This window comes from Hyla sarda, chromosome 13 (assembly GCF_029499605.1).
Source record: "Hyla sarda isolate aHylSar1 chromosome 13, aHylSar1.hap1, whole genome shotgun sequence".
NCBI classification, from domain to species: Eukaryota; Metazoa; Chordata; class Amphibia; order Anura; family Hylidae; genus Hyla; species Hyla sarda.
Window position 1 is genome coordinate 3,089,583 of NC_079201.1, and position 16,379 is coordinate 3,105,961.

Below are 16,379 nucleotides of genomic sequence, written 5' to 3' on the forward strand. Positions count from 1 at the left end.
GCCCCCTCCCATAGCCTTGCATTGAGGGTGTGTGGCCATGATGTCATGAGCCTCCTGATGACTAAGCAAATGCTGGGTGCAGCAGGGAGATCACAGGGGTCCCCAGTGGTGGAGTAAGATAGGGGATAAGATAAGGGCGGTGTACCCCTTTAAGGAGGAGCTAAGAGATGCCATCAACCGGCTATGGGGCACATCATTGAGTTATGAGGCCTTTGTTGTTATATCCCCCAGTTGGGTTGCCATTGCCTTATGTCTTCTGTCCAGCTACCTATGTATCCTTCCACTAAATGAACACGAGTTGATCTTTTGGGGAACATTTGCTTATTGGGCCTGGCCCTCCGTATCTTGGTCATGAATTTCCTAAAACTCCCCAGAGCTCGGCTTGTGTTATTTTCCAGCACATTACTGTGGAGGATATGGAATAGAAGCCATGCACAGAAGATTAACATGATGTGTTCCTGCACCGTGGTTATTTATCCAGGTGCTTATTTTTAGTACAGTATACCTTTAAATATATATATGTATGTGACATACTGTATGGAATTACCTGGAATTTTATGGCACTTTTAAGTGTGTTACTATAACAGCGATGCACGCACGGCCCAAGTTAACAGAGTGGTTTACGTCAGGAAAGTATCATCTCCTTGATGGACTCCATTCATTGGTGGTGACAAGCGAAATCCGCGCCTGAAGACATCGCATAAATAATTGACTGTGTAAAAGGGAAAATGGACGCCTGCACCTGTTGTGTATTTTGGATTTGGGCCATGACTCCCATTATAGGTTAATGGTACAAGAATTCATACCTAGTTTAATTGGCCGGGGGTGGAGATAATGGATGAGCCTTGAAGGACAGAGTTGTCTATGACATCTTAATACCATGCACAGAGGATCATGGGACTTTCTATACTTTCTAAGATAAAGCTTTAAGTAAAGTCAGGTTATGATGTCTTCTAATATGATGTGGTCCTCGGTGTTAAGAAGTCACACCCCTTAAAGGGGTACTCTGCCCCTAAACATCTAATCCCCTATCCAAAGGATAGGGGATAAGATGTCTGATTGCGGGGGTCCCGCCGCTGAACTTTGCTCTGTGCCAGATGACTGGCAATACATGGCAGAGGGTTGTGACATCACAGCCACGCCCTGCTTGTGACATCACGGCCACACCCCCTCAAGCAAGTGCCGGGTGCAGTAGGGAGATCACGGGGGTCCCGCCGCTGAACTTTGCTCTGTGCCAGATGACTGGCGATACAGGGTGGAGGGTCGTGACGTCACGGCCACACCACACTCGTGACATCACGGCCACGCTCCCTCAATGCAAGTCTATGGGAGTGGGCGTGACTCCCTCCCTCCCAAAGCCTTTTATTGAGGGTGTGTGGCCATGCCCTCCTGCGCTGCACCCGATGACTAAGCAAATGCCAGGTGCAGTAGGGAGATCACGGGGTCCCCAGTGGCGTGGAGTAGAGTAAGATAGGGGATAAGATGTCTAAGGGCGGAGTCCCCCTTTAAGGAGGAGCTAAGAGATGGCATCAACCGGCCATGGGTCACGTCATTGAGTTATGAGGCCTTTGTCGTTTCCATATCCCCCAGTTGGGTTTCCATTGCTTTATGTCTTCTGTCCAGCTACCTATGTATCACTCCATGACTGGCGATGCGGGGTATGAGGCTCGTGACGTCACGGCAGTCATGCCCCCCTCTCATAGACTTGCATTGAGGGGGCGTGGCCGTGAAGTCAAGAACGGGGCGTGCCAGTGAAGTTACAAGCCTCCAGCGCTGAACCCGACATTCTAAATGAACACTGGGTGCAGCAGGGAGATCCAGACCCCGCGATCAGATCAGACCTTTGGATAGGGGATAAGATGTCTAGGGGCGGAGTACCCCTTTAAAGTTGTTGGCCTTGGTGATGATTTATGGTGATGATTTATATCCAGACATAACAGGTCAGAACCAAGAATATGTGGGAGTTATTGAGAGATTCCATATGCTCTCTGCTAACACCTTTGTCCGTGTCAGGAACTGTCCAGATTAGAATCAAATCCCCATAGAAAACCTGGCTGCCTTGGTGGCTCTGACCCTGGTGAACCTGATTGACTCTGATGGAGCTGGCCTTGAAGGGTCTGACCCTGGTGAACCTGATTGACTCTGATGGAGCTGGCCTTGGTGGCTCTGACCATGGTGAACCTGATTGACTCTGATGGAGCTGGCCTTGAAGGGTCTGACCCTGGTGAACCTGATTGACTCTGATGGAGCTGGCCTTGGTGGCTCTGACCATGGTGAACCTGATTGACTCTGATGGAGCTGGCCTTGGTGGCTCTGACCATGGTGAACCTGATTGACTCTGATGGAGCTGGCCTTGGTGGCTCTGACCCTGGTGAACCTGATTGACTCTGATGGAGTTGGCCTTGGTGGCTCTGACCCTGGTGAACCTGATTGACTCTGATGGAGCTGGCCTTAGTGGCTCTGACCCTGGTGAACCTGATTGACTCTGATGGAGCTGGCCTTGGTGGCTCTGACCCTGGTGAACCTGATTCACTCTGATGGAGCTGGCCTTGGTGGCTCTGACCCTGGTGAACCTGATTGACTCTGATGGAGCTGGCCTTGGTGGCTCTGACCCTGGTGAACCTGATTGACTCTGATGGAGCTGGCCTTGGTGGCTCTGACCCTGGTGAAACTGACTGGCTCTGATGGAGTTGGCCATGGTGAATCTGGCACTATAGGAGCTGGCTTTTTGACCTGACTCCAATGGAGCTTGAATTGGCATGGACCTGTCTATGGTGGACCTGGCTTTGGTGGATAAACCATTTTTCATGTCCAGTTGACCCAGTAGTTGGTTGAAGCAGGTTCTTGACTGGGGCGGTCCAAAGGTTGTCGTGTGGTTGATGACCCATTGAGCATTGTCCCATCATAAGACCACACCTCCCACCATAACCACACACCACATCATAGAGGTGGAAGAAGACAACAGAAGGACAAGCTGCTATCTTTGCCTATTGGTAACCAAGACGGCACAAGGTGCTCACAATGAAGGATCAGGCTAATGTTCAGCATGTCCGGGGGTCCAGGAACCCACCACATTCTCTCCAATGGTAGCTGACTTCTCTCCCAGGAGATTTAGCACTGTCTGCAGGACGGTCACATCTGGGACTGGTTCTTCCACACTTTCATTATGGCCGTGAAATTAGTCACCAAGTCGACTTATTATTTTTTCTTTAATTCGAAGCAGATTCTGAATTTTACTGTAAAAGGTTTAAAATGATCGTAATGTCCTCAAAATGACGACCTCCAAAAGTCAGTCCCCACCTACCTGTTCTCCCCACCTACATATGGTATGTATGTATTATCTATGTCTATATTGTATGTATATGGTGTATATATGTATTATGTATATTGTATGTATATGGTGTATATATGCATTATGTATATTGTATGTATATGGTGTATATATGTATTATGTATATTTTATGTATATGGTGTATATATGTATTATGTATATGGTGTATATACAGTATGTATTATCTATATTGTATGTATATGGTGTATATATGTATTATCTATATTGTATGTATATGGTGTATATATGTATTATGTATATTTTATGTATATGGTCAATATATGTATTATGTATATTGTATGTATATGGTGTATATACAGTATGTATTATGTATATTGTATGTATATGGTGTATATACAGTATGTATTATGTATATTGTATGTATATGGTGTATATATGTATTATGTATATTGTATGTATATGGTGTATATATGTATTATCTATATTGTATGTATATGGTGTATATATGTATTATGTATATTGTATGTATATGGTGTATATATGTATTATCTATATTGTATGTATATGGTGTATATATGTATTTTCTATCTCTATATTGTATGTATATGGTGTATATAGAGTATGTATTATGTATATTGTATGTATATGGTGTATATATGTATTATCTATATTGTATGTATATGGTGTATATATGTATTATCTATATTGTATGTATATGGTGTATATATGTATTATCTATGTCTATATTGTATGTATATGGTGTATATATGTATTATGTATATTGTATGTATATGGTGTATATACAGTATGTATTATCTATATTGTATGTATATGGTGTATATACAGTATGTATTATGTATATTGTATGTATATGGTGTATATATGTATTATGTATATTGTATGTATATGCTGTATATACAGTATGTATTATGTATATTGTATGTATATGGTGTATATATGTATTATGTATATTGTATGTATATGGTGTACGTACAGTATGTATTATGTATATTGTATGTATATGGTGTATATATGTATTATCTATATTGTATGTATATGGTGTATATACAGTATGTATTATGTATATTGTATGTATATGGTGTGTATATATGTATTATGTATATTGTATGTATATGGTGTATATATGTATTATGTATATTGTATGTATATGGCGTATATATGTATTATGTATATTGTATGTATATGGTGTATATACAGTATGTATTATGTATATTGTATGTATATGGTGTATATACAGTATGTATTATGTATATTGTATGTATATGGTGTATATATGTATTATCTATATTGTATGTATATGGTGTATATACAGTATGTATTATGTACCGGTATATTGTATGTATATGGTGTGTATATATGTATTATGTATATTGTATGTATATGGTGTATATATGTATTATGTATATTGTATGTATATGGTGTATATATGTATTATGTATATTGTATGTATATGGTGTATATACAGTATGTATTATGTATATTGTATGTATATGGTGTATATACAGTATGTATTATGTATATTGTATGTATATGGTGTATATATGTATTATCTATATTGTATGTATATGGTGTATATACAGTATGTATTATGTATATTGTATGTATATGGTGTATATATGTATTATGTATATTGTATGTATATGGTGTATATATGTATTATGTATATTGTATGTATATGGTGTATATATGTATTATGTATATTTTATGTATATGGTGTATATATGTATTATGTATATGGTGTATATACAGTATGTATTATCTATATTGTATGTATATGGTGTATATATGTATTATCTATATTGTATGTATATGGTGTATATATGTATTATGTATATTTTATGTATATGGTCAATATATGTATTATGTATATTGTATGTATATGGTGTATATACAGTATGTATTATCTATATTGTATGTATATGGTGTATATACAGTATGTATTATGTATATTGTATGTATATGGTGTATATATGTATTATGTATATTGTATGTATATGGTGTATATATGCATTATGTATATTGTATGTATATGGTGTATATATGTATTATGTATATGGTGTATATACAGTATGTATTATCTATATTGTCTGTATATGGTGTATATATGTATTATCTATATTGTATGTATATGGTGTATATACAGTATGTATTATGTATATTGTATGTATATGGTGTATATACAGTATGTATTATGTATATTGTATGTATATGGTGTATATATGTATTATGTATATTGTATGTATATGGTGTATATATGTATTATGTATATTGTATGTATATGGTGTATATATGTATTATGTATATTGTATGTATATGGTGTATATATGTATTATGTATATGGTGTATATACAGTATGTATTATCTATATTGTCTGTATATGGTGTATATATGTATTATCTATATTGTATGTATATGGTGTATATACAGTATGTATTATGTATATTGTATGTATATGGTGTATATACAGTATGTATTATGTATATTGTATGTATATGGTGTATATATGTATTATGTATATTGTATGTATATGGTGTATATATGTATTATCTATATTGTATGTATATGGTGTATATATGTATTATCTATATTGTATGTATATGGTGTATATACAGTATGTATTATGTATATTGTATGTATATGGTGTATATACAGTATGTATTATGTATATTGTATGTATATGGTGTATATATGTATTATGTATATTGTATGTATATGGTGTATATACAGTATGTATTATCTATATTGTATGTATATGGTGTATATATGTATTATCTATATTGTATGTATATGGTGTATATACAGTATGTATTATGTATATTGTATGTATATGGTGTATATACAGTATGTATTATGTATATTGTATGTATATGGTGTATATATGTATTTTCTATCTCTATATTGTATGTATATTATATGTATATGATGTGTGTCTTATATATGTATCATATGTGTCTATATTGTATATATCATGTGTGTCTGGATTGTATACCTTGTATATCATTGGGGGGGGGGTATTTGGGTTTATTATTCTATAAATGGCGCCACCTCTTGGGCAGTGAGAGGGTTACACTGGCCCCTTGATATTAATCTGTGTAATCTATTGTTCCCTGTTATCATCCATAACCTGGTTTTCGGTTTACCCCGTTCACCTCTGACCCCACAGATCACATGACCTGTATAGACCATACTGCCATCTCTTGTTCTGGGCTCCACAACGCTGCGATGTAGCTGAGCTGTACGGGTCTGGTTCCAGTTGTCTGGTTCTGACTATTGCCGGACTGTTTCCTATTAGTGGGAATTGCTAACATTGCTACTTAGTGAGTGAACCCTCAGGCCTGGCAGCTGCTCGTCCTCACCGCCCGCACTACATTCCTCTGCGCGAGACTTTCTCCTCCTTTATTTTCTGGATTATTGGAATCTTTTGGAGGCTTAATAGTCCGGAATCATAGCCATAGTGTGATATTTCAGAGTAGGATGGCACTGTCATTTCCATAATGGATAAAGAAGGCTCCTGTGCTGCACATTATGGGTTCCATATGGCGGTATTATTAGATTACACTGTATCTCACTTTTATTTAAAGGGGTTAGACCACAATTACTGCCTATCCACAGGACTGTGATATATGTGTAATGGAGGGGTCTGACCACTGGGAGCGCCACCATAGTCCCCATATGAATGGCGCAGCGGTCATGGGTACGTCCCAGCGTACCAGGCTATATCTGTCAGTTCTACAGACTGTGAATAGTATGAGCAGCACAGTTATTGGATTACTATATGGCAGAATTATTAGAGTATTGAAAAGCACTGGCATTATTCGAGCAATGGATAGCAGTACTATTAGTGCACTGTCTTACAGTATTATTTCAGCACTGTATGGCAGTATTATTTGAACACTCTTCAGCAGTATTATATGAGCACTGCATTAGAGTATTGTATGAAGAGTGTTCTATACAAGCAGTATATGGCAGTATTTTCTGTGCTCTCGAGAAATATATGACAGTATTATTTCAGCACTGTATGGCAGTATTATTTGGACACTCTTCAGCAGTATTATATGAGCACTGCATTATAGTATTGTATGAGGAGTGTATGGCAGTACTGTACAAGCAATATATGGCAGTATTATTTCAGCACTGCATTACAGTATTGTATGAGGAGTGTCCTTTACAAGCAGTATATGGCAGTATTTTTTGTGCACTCGAGAAGTGTATAACAGTATTATTTCAGCACTGCATGGCAATATTATTTGGACACTCTTCAGCAGTATTATATGAGCACTGCATTATAGTATTGTATGAGGAGTGTCCTTTACAAGCAGTATATAGCAGTATTTTTGTGCACTCAAGAAGTGCATGACAGTATTAGTTCAGCACTGTATGGCAATATTATTTGAACACTCTTCAGCAGTATTATATGAGCACTGCATTAGAGTATTATATCAAGAGTGTCCTTTACAAGCAGTATATGGCAGTATTTTTTTGTGCACTCGAGAATTGTATGACAGTATTAGTTCAGCACTGCATGGCAGTATTATTTGGACACTCTTTAGCAGTATTATATGAGCACTGCATTACAGTATTGTATGAGGAGTGTCCTTTCCAAGCAGTATATGGCAGTATTATTTGTTCACTCGAGAAGTGTATAACAGTATTATTTCAGCTCTGTATGGCAGTATTATTTGGACACTCTTCAGCAGTATTATATGAGCACTGCATTATAGTATTGTATGAGGAGTGTCCTTTCCAAGCAGTATATGGCAGTATTATTTGTTCACTCGAGAAGTGTATAACAGTATTATTTCCGCTCTGTATGGCAGTATTATTTGGACACTCTTCAGCAGTATTATATGAGCACTGCATTACAGTATTGTATGAGGAGTGTGCTTTACAAACAGTATATGGCAGTATTTTTTGTGCTGTCGAGAAGTGTATGACAATATTATTCAAGCACTGTATGGTAGTTTTTTTTTTATTTAAGCACAGTATCAGAGTATAGTTTGAGCAGTGTATGGCAGAAATATTTAGGCACTATATGGCAGTATTTTGAGCACTGCATAGCAGTATTATTTGAGGTGTATGACAGTTTTATATAGCAGGACTATGTGGCACTATTATTTGCACGTAGTATTTCTATATGAGCACTGTATGGCATTATTGTTTGAGCACTCTATGACAGTATTAACTCAGCACTGTGTGCCGGTATTTCTTGAACATTGTATAGAATTCTTGCAGTGCTCAAACAGGGTGCCTCCAGCTGTTGCAAAACAACAACTCCCTGCATTCCCGGACAGCCAAAGGCTGTCCGGGAATGCTGGGAGTTGTAGTTTTGCAACAGCTGGAGGCACCGTTGCTGGGTAAACACTGCCCTGAAGCTTCAGTCCCCGGGTGGTGGGGTCACTGGGTGTACGGCGTATGGTCCCCTGAAGACGCCACCGGCCGCAGGATCTACGGTAAACAAGAAAAATCCTGGAGCAAGACAGCGAATCCACGGCAAACGCTTATTTGCCACGTGCCAGAACATTAGTGTGCGCCATAGAAATATCCCAGAGCCGTCCAGATGAAAGAAGTTACCGAGCGCGACCGCAAAACGTGTCCCCAGAGCTGCGCCTGTCATAGCGATGTGCGGGTCCCCGGGGGACGGGAGGCCGGGGACATAACAATGAGCCATTGTCCCACCTGATTAGACACATTTGTGCGCATTCATATAAAGTGACTCAATATGTGGAATATGTTTTACGACAATTGGCGCCATTTATATCCTGATTACAGGCGGATTAAAAAATTGGTTTTTCTCTCGTTGCCTAAAATCAGAGGCAGATTTATTCTATGGGGGGGAGAGACCAAAATAAATATATATATATATATATACACCAGGTTATACCAGCATGGTCCATATCACTATATATAGGAGATATATAACTTATACCAGCTGTACATATATATTATATACAGTATATACCCAGGTTATACCAGCATGGTCCATATCACTATATACAGGAGATATATAACTTATACCAGCTGTACATATATATTATATACAGTATATACCAGGTTATACCAGCATGGTCCATATCACTATATACAGGAGATATATAACTTATACCAGCTGTACATATATATTATATACAGTATATACCAGGTTATACCAGCATGGTCCATATCATTATATATACAGGAGATATATAACTTATACCAGCTGTACATATATATTATATACAGTATATACCAGCATGGTCCATATCACTATATATAGGAGATATATAACTTATACCAGCTGTACATATATATTATATACAGTATATACCAGGTTATACCAGCATGGTCCATATCACTATATACAGGAGATATATAACTTATACCAGCTGTACATATATATTATATACAGTATATACCAGGTTATACCAGCATGGTCCATATCATTATATATACAGGAGATATATAACTTATACCAGCTGTACATATATAATTATATACAGTATATACCAGGTTATACCAGCATGGTCCATATCACTATATACAGGAGATATATAACTTATACCAGCTGTACATATATATTATATACAGTATATACCAGGTTATACCAGCATGGTCCATATCACTATATACAGGAGATATATAACTTATACCAGCTGTACATATATATTATATACAGTATATACCCAGGTTATACCAGCATGGTCCATATCACTATATACAGGAGATATATAACTTATACCAGCTGTACATATATATTATATACAGTATATACCAGGTTATACCAGCATGGTCCATATCACTATATACAGGAGATATATAACTTATACCAGCTGTACATATATATATATTATATACAGTATATACCAGGTTATACCAGCATGGTCCATATCACTATATACAGGAGATATATAACTTATACCAGCTGTACATATTTATTATATACAGTATATACCAGGTTATACCAGCATGGTCCATATCACTATATACAGGAGATATATAACTTATACCAGCTGTGCATATATATTATATACAGTATATACCAGCATGGTCCATATCACTATATACAGGAGATATATAACTTATACCAGCTGTACATATATATTATATACAGTATATACCAGGTTATACCAGCCTGGTCCATATCACTATATACAGGAGATATATAACTTATACCAGCTGTACATATATATTATATACAGTATATACCAGGTTATACCAGCCTGGTCCATATCACTATATACAGGAGATATATAACTTATACCAGCTGTACATATATATTATATACAGTATATACCAGGTTATACCAGCACGGTCCATATCACTATATACAGGAGATATATAACTTATACCAGCTGTACATATATATTATATACAGTATATACCAGGTTATACCAGCATGGTCCATATCACTATATACAGGAGATATATAACTTATACCAGCTGTACATATATATTATATACAGTATATACCAGGTTATACCAGCATGGTCCATATCACTATATACAGGAGATATATAACTTATACCAGCTGTACATATATATTATATACAGTATATACCCAGGTTATACCAGCATGGTCCATATCACTATATACAGGAGATATATAACTTATACCAGCTGTACATATATAATTATATACACTATATACAGGTTATACCAGCATGGTCCATATCACTATATACAGGAGATATATAACTTATACCAGCTGTACATATATAATTATATACAGTATATACCAGGTTATACCAGCATGGTCCATATCACTATATACAGGAGATATATAACTTATACCAGCTGTACATATATAATTATATACAGTATATACCAGGTTATACCAGCATGGTCCATATCACTATATACAGGAGATATATAACTTATACCAGCTGTACATATATAATTATATACAGTATATACCAGGTTATACCAGCATGGTCCATATCACTATATACAGGAGATATATAACTTATACCAGCTGTGCATATATAATTATATAAAGTATATACCCAGGTTATAGCGGTATGATGTATATCTGCGGTATTTTTTCCCATACAGTCCTGAGGGTTACGGAGAGCGTCTTAATCTCGGCGGTGATATACCGCGCTCTCGTAGACCTGGAGACCTGTCAGTAAGGAGAAGAACAGGGGGAAGTCATTTATTTGAGATGTTAAACATTCAACAAACACAGCCGAGGCCGAGACGTTGGGGTCCCGGGGGGGACGGGACGTGAGCGGCGGTTTATTTTTCCTTACAACCTGTGAAGTGCTCTCGCTCGCGTGGAGCGCCATTGTGTAAACTGTTTATGGAAGAGCATTTCTTGGCACGGGCTCAATAAACTCACCGTAAAAGTCCGATTCGTAAAGAGAGCGCACCGCAGATGGCCGGGAGAGGCAAAAAAAAAATATATATATATATATTTTATTAATTAATTAACCCATTGTTTCCCGACCCGGGTGCCTCCAGCTGTCCAGGCATGCTGGGAGTTGTAGTTTTGCAACAGCATTAACCGCTTGGGATTCTATACATTGACTTGGTAAAGAAAGATGAATAGGAGTCCTATAGGGGGCGCTATTATACTTTCCCAATTACGGTTTGGCTTCCAATTTATGTTCCCCAGCTTGTGTGCCTCCAGCTGTTGCAAAACTACAACTCCCAGCATGCCCGGACAGCCTTCGGCTGTCCGGGCATGCTGGGAGTTGTAGTTTTACAGCAGCTGGAGGCATGCTGTTTTGGGAACACCAGTCTCAGGGGTTTATTTCAGGATTTCCTCCAGAAACAGCGCCACCCCTGTTCTCAGGTTGTGTGCAGTATTGCAGCTTCGTTCCATTAGAGTGGATGGAGCTGAATTGTAATACCACACACAACCTGAGGAAGGGAGTGGCGCTTTTTTTGGAAGAACTGTGTTCTGTTATTTCTTTACGGATTACCTCTGGGGGGCGCTGTGGTACTCTTCCGATTGTCTTCAAAATACATAAGAGAGTGTTTGCCAACCAGTGTGCCTCCAGCTGTTGCAAATTTACAACTCCCAGCATGCTAAGGGGTTTATCCAGAATTTCTTCAAGAAACAGCGCCACCCCTGTTACCAGGTTGCGTGTGGTATTACAGCTCATTTTCCTTGATATTAATGGAGATTAAGTGTAATACCACATGTAACAGAAAGACAGGTGTGGCGCTGTTTTGGAAAGATGCTGGGAGTTGTAGTTTTGCAATAGTCGGACGCACACTGGTTGGGAATCACTGGGTCATCCAGGATTTCTTTCAAAAACAGCGCCACCCCTGTTCTCAGGTTGTGTGCGGTATTGCAGCTTAGTTCCATTAACGTGAATGGAGCTGAACTGTAATACCACGTGAGTGGCGCTGTTTCTTGAAGAAATTAGTGTTTGCCAACCAGTGTGCCTCCAGCTGTTGCAAATTTAAAACTCCCAGCATGCTAAGGGGTTTATCCAGAATTTCTTCAAGAAACAGCGCCACCCCTGTTACCAGGTTGCGTGTGTTATTACAGCTCAGTTTCATTGAAATTAATGGAGATTAAGTGTAATACCACATGTAACAGAAAGACAGGTGTGGCGCTGTTTTGGAAAGATGCTGGGAGTTGTAGTTTTGCAATAGTTGGACGCACACTGTTTGGGAAACACTGGGTCATCCAGGATTTCTTCCAGAAACAGCGCCACCCCTGTTCTCAGGTTGTGTGCGGTATTGCAGCTTAGTTCCATTAACGTGAATGGAGCTGAACTGTAATACCACGGGAGTGGCGCTGTTTCTTGAAGAAATTAGTGTTTGCCAACCAGTGTGCCTCCAGCTGTTGCAAATCTACAACTCTCAGCATGCTAAGGGGTTTATCCATTTCTTCAAGAAACAGCGCCACTCCCGACCTCAGGTTGTGTGTGGTATTGCAGCTCAGTTTGAATGAAGCGAATAAAGCCAAGCTGTAATACCGCATACAACCTGAGAACAGGTTTGGCGCTGTTTTAGAAAGATGCTGGGAGTTGTAGTTATGCAAATGCTGGAGGCACACTGGTTGGGAAACACTGGGTTAAGGAATTTATCCCAGATATATTTCAGAAACAGCACCACCCTCGTCCTCAGGTTGTGTGTGGTACTGCGTCTCAGTTTCATTGGCGCTTTTTCGGAGCAACATGGTTGGGAAATACTGGGTTCAGGGATTAATCCAGGATTTCTTCCAGAAACAGCGCCACCCTCACCCTCAGGTTGTGTGTGGTATTGCAACTCAGCTCCATTGAATTAACGGAGCTACATTGTAATGCCACACACAACCTGAGGACGGGTGTGGCACTGTTTATCGATAACCCCTCTGGGGAACTGTTGTACTCTTCCGATTGTCTTCCAAAAACAGATGCTGGGAGATGTAGTTTTGCAATACTGGTTTGGAAATACTGGGTTCAGTGGTTCATTTAGGATTTTTTCCAATAACAGCGCCACTCCTCTCCTCAGGTTGTGTGCGGTATTGCAGCTTAGTTTGATTGAAATAAATGGATATAAATTGTAATACCACACGCAACCTGAAGATAGGTGTGGCACTGTTTTTAGAAGAAATTAGCTCGGTTTGTCTATGGATAACCCCTCTGGGACGCTATTGTACTCTCCCAATTGCATTCCGGATGCATAAGACAATGTTTTCCAACCAGGGTGCCTCCAACTGTTGCAAAACTACAACTTCCAGCATGCCCGGACAGCCTTTAGCTGTCCGGGCATGCTGGGAGTTGTAGTTTTGCAACAGCTGGAGGCACACTGGTTGGCAAAAAACAGGGTTTAGTAGGGTAAAATATATCATAAATTAGAATAGAGGTGGAGATCTCTAATCCTAGAGTTCATTGTGGGGTAGATTTAAGCAGGGGTGTAAACCATGGATAAGCTCCTCCCCTGCTGTACTGAACACTCCCCCACAGCCAGCCCACTAGGAATGGGTTGGGGGACAATAGATAATCTTTTTCTTTTTTTACTTCTATTAGAACGATTGACGCAGCAAACGTTTTGCGTGCAGACAAGGAAGGGTTAATGCTGTTATATAACGCGCGCGCGCTCTCTCTCCATCCTGGTGTCCGGCCAGAAACTATTCCCCCAGAGAACAATGTTTTTTAACCCTCAGACTTGGAACGGGAGAGTGTTGATGCAGTGACACTGAGCAGCCGAGTGTCCCTCAGGCCGGGCTAATGTCAGCGTGCCGAGATATGGCTCCACGCCAGTCCTGCGTACAGATAGCGGCAGGGGGGAGAGCGCCATAAAATAATGAACGGAACGACGTAATGAAAAGATTTCACATTATTATTATTATTAGAGAATTTTATCTTCATTAGAATTTCTGGTCATTATTATTATTTTTTCAGTATAATTTTGACTATTATTTTTTAGGATTTTTTTAGGTTTTTTTTGTATAAATTTTATTTTTTTATTTCGTTTATTTTTAGTAGATTTTCAAAATCCGCTACAAAAGAAAAACTGTCTCATGTAAACTGCAGCACAAATAATACAGAATAATACAGAAACAGCCAAACTGTGCACAACTATAAACCCACTCTGAGCAAATGTTGTCCTGCGCCGATGACCTGTAGTTGCAAGTGATAAGAAAATAGAAAAAAGGTTCGGGCAGAATTGGTTTCCACAAAACAAACAGATCTGACATGTTTTGGTTGTCATTGAGCTTCATCGGAGACGGTTTATGACTAAGGTCAATGGAGACCGACACGCGTCAGTTCATGTCTGTCTGTACTGTGTGGACTTAGTCTTAAACTGAAGTACTAAAGATACAAGTTCACACAGCAAAGACAGACATAGACCTGACATGTTTTGGTCACTATTGACCTTAATCATAGTTGGTCTATGATTAAGGTCAATGGCGACCGAAACGCGTCAGTCCATGTCTGTACACACTGTGTGCAGTCAGTTTTAAAATTAAGTAATAAAGATACAAGTCCACACATAGCATGGACAGACATTAATCTGACGTGTTTCGGTCACCATTGACCTTAATCATAGTTGATCTATGATTAAGGTCAATGGAAACCAAAATGCGTCAGTCCATACCTGTCCGTCCTGTTTGGACTTAATTTCAAACTAGAGTAATAATGATACAATTCCACACAAAGCACGGACATACATGGTTCTGACGTGTTTCGGTGACCTTAGTCATAGTTGGTCAATGATTAAGGTCAATGATAACCGAAACATGTCAGATCCATGTCTGTTCATGCTGTGAAGATTTAGTTTTAAAATAAAGTAATAAAGATACAAGTTTTATGGAAACTTATCCTGTCCAAACCCTTTTTTTTAATTTGTATTTCTAATCACCTATTGAAGATAAGGGTTCGCTTTTCTAGAGCAGAATTAATGCAGTAAAATCTACTCTAGAAAAGCGAACCATTATCTTCAATAGGTGATTAGAAATAAAAAAGGGGGGGTTCTGGGCCCAAATTCTGATTCCAGATAAGTCCTTAAAATTATTATTATTTCTTACTATGGCCACTGTTATATATATATATATATATATATATATATATATATATATTTTACACTTATTATTATAATAATTTTTATTATTTTTGGTGATACTATTCTTAGTAATTATCATTCTATTATTACTGTGCTTTGCTTAATAACTATGTTATTCATTAAATATTCATTATTATTCGGATTATGACTATTATAAACAAATTATCATTCATTACCTAATATGTCCAAATATTTGTATATTCTGTATACCCAGTCGATATATTATATTTCCATATATTTATTATTCTTAGTATTATAAATAGAATATCATTAATTTCCTAATATTTCCAAATATTTATTATATTCAATATGTCCAGTCAGTATATATTATATTTCCATATACTTGTAATATTCAATTTGCCCAGTCAATATATTATATTTCCATATATTTATTATATTCAACATACCCAGTAAATAAATTTTATTACCCAATATTCATTTTTAGTAGTATTATTACTATTATAAATAGAATAATATTACATTTAAAAGAAAATAAACAATAAAATACAATATAATCTCGTAAAATCAGGACTGATGGGAAGATACAGTCATCTATAGTGCCCCACACGGCTGCCATGCTTAGACC